This window comes from Choloepus didactylus, chromosome 10 (genome assembly GCF_015220235.1).
Source record: "Choloepus didactylus isolate mChoDid1 chromosome 10, mChoDid1.pri, whole genome shotgun sequence".
In the NCBI taxonomy this organism is placed as follows: domain Eukaryota; kingdom Metazoa; phylum Chordata; class Mammalia; order Pilosa; family Megalonychidae; genus Choloepus; species Choloepus didactylus.
In genome coordinates this window covers 81,830,440-81,836,326 of record NC_051316.1, presented here as the reverse complement: position 1 = coordinate 81,836,326, position 5,887 = coordinate 81,830,440, and the positions used below count along the sequence as shown (strand labels likewise).

Sequence of the window (5,887 nt, the reverse complement as noted above, 5' to 3'; positions counted from 1 at the left end):
TTGGCTATTTCTTCCCTAATTAAATGCTTGTGTTTTTCCTCCCTGGGGGAAAAGGGAACTGGTTACCTATTGGCTGGAAGGAAAGAAGTTTGCTGCAGCCCCCAAAGAGGTCTGTAGCACTGCTGTCCCCATTCAAGGGCCAGAGAGAGGCTCTTCTAATTTAATTCCAGGAGTCATTAATGTCGAACTGTTCTCTAACTCGGTTTAAAGTAATTTCTTTGTTCTCCACTTGCTTTTGGACTCTTTCTAGTTATATAGATCAGCCTGTCATGTTCTTCTCATGAAATTCAGAGGGGTCTGAAGTTTCATAATTTTAATGACATCTCTGGGCCACACGGGAAGGGTGACATCTATTCCCTTCAGACCATTTGAAACCATGGAAGGGTTAAAACTGAGTGTGTTCTCTCTCTCTCTCTTTCTCATTGGAAAATGAGTGAGTAGAGGTCACTGGCAGGGGTATATATTCAGCAAAAAGGAAAAGAACGCTGAGTCAGGCAGGAGGGAGGACCGAGGTTGTCCAGTTTGGGTGACAGACATAGATTTTATTAAACAAGTCAGGGCAGGGCTGATTTTCAACAGAATTTTGAGATTGGCAAATACATTTCATAAGTCTCTTCATACCCCTTTCTATACCTGCTCCCTTCCTTATGGGAACTCCATCCTTCGCTCTCCTCACTATGTGCTTTCCCTTGGCCACCCATCCATAGCCATACTTTCTCGTACAGGGTTCTAGATCGTTTCGCCCTCCAGGCTCCCACTCAAAGCTCAGCTGTCCTGTGGGGCCTCATTAGTGATTGACTAATTGTTAAGCAACTAAATTACTCTTGTTGAGACACTAAACATGGGTGGGAAAGGTGAATTTTTGCATTTTAACAGGGATAGCCATTGTTTTATCTGACAAAGTAACACATTGAGAACCCCAGGTTTTGCAGCAAGACTCTAGAAGGCGATTTTTTTTTTCTTTTGAAGGAGAACTTTTATTTTTATGTACAGAAAATTCAACTGTGTACATTTAACTGTTTAGTGGCAAGTTCTTTAGCCTTTGCCTTCTCCACCTTGGCAATGCAAGCCGCAGATTTTGGACTGGCAGATTTCATCATCTCTTGTCGTAATTGGTCCTGATAGCTTCCACCAGCTTAGTTGGTGCTCTGTTGTCTTCTGAGTTGACTGCATGAAGGTGACGGCAGTGCACATCTTTCTGTGGATGAGCTGTCCCAGCCTGGCCTTCCTCTTGATGATACAGCAGGGGACCCCCATTTTATAATGCAAGGCTGGCAGGAAGACAACCAGCTCAATGGTGTCCATGTCATGTGCAGTCACCACCAGCTGGGCCTTCTTGTTTTCCACCAAGGTGGTGACAGTGTCCACCCTTGCTCAAAGCACAGGTGGCCTCTTAGTAGGGACATCCCCTTTGTTGGCAACTTTATTCTCAGCCAACAGCCTCGGCTTCTTCTGCTGCTTTGTCTCTGGTCTGTACTTGTGGCCAGCTTAAGTATTGAGTAACTGTTTGGAAGTCTAAGGCCTGGGTGAACTGGTTGATGGCAGGGGCGCTTTCAGCAGCGTGTAGAGGATGGCCCTTGCCACTTAGAAGGTGATTTTGGCAATCTTCAACACCTCCTGAAGAGGAAAGTGTCTGCTCTGCCCTTGTGAATAACTATGTGTTCTTTTTAACCAGATACTCTTAGTTCCTTTTAGTATTAATTCTGACTACAGAAAGGCAACTGGAAGCTTTTAGAGAGTGTTGCTATTAATTATGATCAAGTTTTCCCTTTGATGTACCAAGAGTTGCTTTTCATCTTTGGTTCAGGCTAGTACAGTCTTCTTATCACAGATATTTGAATCCTTTTTGGCTCCCCTACACTTTAATCAGGTAGTTTGAATGAGGAGATGTGTCTGAAGGAATTCAGTCCATCGCATGGACTACTACTACTTGCACTATTTTCACTTCCCCACTCCTCTTTTGCATTTTGTTCCATCCCTGACACCCTCACCAGACTCATTGTCTTAAATCTTACCAGCTCAGAGAAGTTTCCCTGGCTCTCTGTGCTAACCAAATTGAGTGCAAATTCGTCACCTTGCCCTCTCACACTCCCCATGGTAATGATGTCTCTCACTGTTCTAAGCACTTAACACAAATCAACCCATTTCATTCTCATAACCCTGTGAGGTAGGCATTGTTATTGTCCCATTTTATGGTTGAGAAGTTAGACTTAAGGTCACAAAGCTAATGACAGAGTGGGGATTTGAACCCAATCAGTCTGGTTGGGAAAGTGCTTGCCACAGTCCACTGCTTCTCTTAGCTAGGGCCCCACCTTCCTCTCCTTCCTCACTGCTCATTCCTTGTTCCTAGGATACCTCCCCTACTTTCTGGGAGTCACACCTTTGCTTTGCCATGTTCTCCCCTCAGCTCTGCTTGTTCAGTTTCCCGAACACCAGCTCCTCCATGAAACCTGATGAAACTTCTCTCTTCCTTGAACACCGACAAGTCTATCTGAGTTACTTCTTACGAAATACCCAGTGTTCACCACTTCACCTGCTAGTTGTTTGTGTCCTACCTAATCTTTCTTTATCTAGAGTGTAAGCACCTGAAGGCAAGGTTTGTGTCTTAATTATCTTGATGTATCCAGTGACTTGTGGTCTTTCAAAAGGTAGTTTTTATAATGAATAGATATTTATTAGTACAATTTTGAACTATAAAATTTGTGACTGACAACTGATACATTGAGTGATTGTTTTTGTCTGTTTGTAAAGTATGGGCTTGCCATTTGTCTTCATTCAAATTTGCTCACTGCATTTCTTGGGACTGGTGAACTTAAAAGCTAAACAGCCTACTGGTTTGGCTTTCATTTTATGATGGTAGAGATGGATGGATCACCATCCCCTTGGGCCACAAGCTTTGTCCTAAGGCCTGGCAGCAGGGGCCAGGGCTGGGCTGCTGTGGAATGAGTTCCTATGTGGTATGTCATGGAAACACAGGCTCAAACACAACAGAAACTTTCAGCAAATGACTGCTTTATTACTAACACAGCACAAAGGGTTAAAAGAGCAGAGAGCATTATGGCCAAATTCCTGGGGAGGCCACTCCTGGGGTCAGGGTCGATGGATGGCAGCTCCCCACACCCCACTTTGTGACAGAGAGGAAAGACAAATCTGTGCTGCCAAGGGTGGGGTATTTGTGTGTCCCAGGGGGAGGTGGCTGAGAGTTCCCACCCTGATAAGCAGCTGGGGCTGCTTGTTCCTGGTTTTTGGATTTAAGGTATGGTCAGGCTGCTCCATTAGATCTAACGTCTACCCTGGGCTGCAGAATGGAAATGCGGAAACATCTGCACACAATAAAAAAGGAAGGGAGTGATGGGGGCGGGGTAGGTGAGGGCTGGGAGATGGCCACTAAGTGTGTCTGTGATTTCCCCAGCAGGTGCTAAGCTGGGACTGCCAACACCTAAGGCCAGAGGTCTGGCTACACCAGTAGTGCTGGCTAGTAACACCAGAGCCAGCGGGCTGATAGTAGAGGGGTCATGTTGATCGGATGGCTGTGTTTGGTTGTAAAGCTGATGTTGAGGAGGATCAACAAATAATTGGCCAGACATGATCAAGACAGTGATCCTACCTCTTGCCACTACCAAGGGCTGTTTGTAAATTTTTTTTGTCAAAGTTTGTTTTTGTAAAAATATATTTATTAATTATGCTCAATTTGTTTCCTAATCTTCTTTGTTCTTTAAACTTTTTATTTTGAAATAATTTCAAACTTACAGTATAGTTTCAGAAAGAATACAGATCCCATACAGAGAACTCCACGATATCCCTCCCCATTCTAGGATACCCAGAGCCACCAATTTTAACATTTTCCTACATTTGCTGTATCATAGTATCTATCACTGATCTATCAAATCATCATCTATCTATCTTTATCTATCCATCCATCCATCCATACATTTATCCATCCATCCATCTGTACCTATCTACTTTCTGAACATTTGAGGGTAGGTTGATACATCTTGCTCCTTGAACACTTGATACTTCCATGTACATTTCATAAGAACAAGGATATTCACTTACATAACAATCTTAAGTACAATTACCAAGTTCAAGAAATTTAACATTGATACAAAGCTTAGAGTCTATAGTCCAATTTTCTGATATGTTCCAATAATATTCCTTTTGAGCCTTTTATCCTCCATTATTAGATATGGTCCAGGATCATATATTGCATTTAATTGTCATTGTCTCCTTAGCTGCTTACTTAATCTTAATTAAAAGTTAATGTAACTGGTTGCTGCAAAGGAGAGGCTAGGCCTCCCTATGGTTGTGCCTAAGAGCCTCCTCCCGAATGCCTCTTTGTTGCTCAGATGTGGCCCTCTCTCTCTGGCTAAGCCAACTTGAAAGGTGAAATCACTGCCCTCCCCCCTACGTGGGATCAGACACCCAGGGGAGTGAATCTCCCTGGCAATATGGAATATGACTCCCGGGGAGGAATGTAGACCCGGCATCGTGGGACGGAGAACATCTTCTTGACCAAAAGGGGGATGTGAAAGGAAATGAAATAAGCTTCAGTGGCAGAGAGATTCCAAAAGGAGCCGAGAGGTCACTCTGGTGGGCACTCTTACGCACACTTTAAATAACCCTTTTTAGGTTCTTAAGAATTGGGGTAGCTGGTGGTGGATACCTGAAACTATCAAACTACAACCCAGAACCCATGAATCTTGAAGACAGTTGTATAAAAATGTAGCTTATGAGGGGTGACAATGGGATTGGGAAAGCCATAAGGACCACACTCCACTTTGTCTAGTTTATGGATGGATGAGTAGAAAAATAGGGGAAGGAAACAAACAGACAAAGGTACCCAGTGTTCTTTTTTACTTCAGTTGCTCTTTTTCACTCTAATTATTATTCTTGTTATTTTTGTGTGTGTGCTAATGAAGGTGTCAGGGATTGATTTAGTTGATGAATGTACAACTATGTAATCGTACTGTAAACAATCGAAAGTACGATTTGTTTTGTATGACTGCATGGTATGTGAATATATCTCAATAAAACGAAGATAAAAAAAAAATCACATTGGACATCAAGAATGAAGGTTATCTAAAGCTCAGCAGCCTGAGACTGGAGGACATGGTCATGTATTTCTGTGTGAGAGACACAGTGAAAAGAAGTCACGGTGAGCCCAGTCACAAACCTCCCCTGAGGGCACAGGAGGGGCTGGGCTTCAGGGGGCTCTCCTGACCACCAGAAGGTTTGCAGTGGCCATCTCCAGGGCCAGGTGTAGAGAGGAGTTGGAAGGAGTTTCCTGGCCTTGCATGGGGTTCCCTCTTCTTGCTCCACAACATGTAACCCCATAACACACAATATGTGCTAGGATGAATCTAAGATTCAAACTCAGGAAAAGATTATTGTAACTAATCATATGTTTAAATAATGCATACCTATATTATTTACAATGTTATATGAATTGTGTGAATATGCTTGAAAGTGTAAATAAAGCTTACATTTATCTTCTCTGTGAAAAAAAAAAAAAAAAAAGTTAATGTAACTGTCAACCAGAGGCTCTGATCAGCAGGAGTGAAACCCTGTTACCACGTGGAATTGGTATAACTCCAGCCAAAGGCATAGGCACTTTAATTGGCCAATGTGGGCTTATTGAGGAGAATGTACCATTTCTATCAAGCTTTAGGAATTAATGAATAGCTCTAAACCTTCATTTATAGACCACTTTAGAGAGAGAGCTTGCCATAGTTTGGGATGCCTGCGTCAAGTCAAAATCAAATGGATTTCTTGGCTGTGTTCCACTTTTACCAGCTTTGTGCTTTGTCTCTCTGAATGTGTCAATATTGGAGGGCCATCATCTGGCATGTATTCAGTGGGTCCATTCAGATCCTCTGTGGTACACCAG

At 43.0% G+C, this 5,887-nt stretch overlaps 1 pseudogene; it reads right to left on the bottom strand.

Moving 5' to 3' along the window:
- Positions 1 to 998: 998 nt before the first annotated feature.
- LOC119545248 lies at positions 999 to 5,324 on the bottom strand (annotated as a pseudogene).
- Between the last annotated feature and the right edge of the window lie 563 nt (positions 5,325 to 5,887).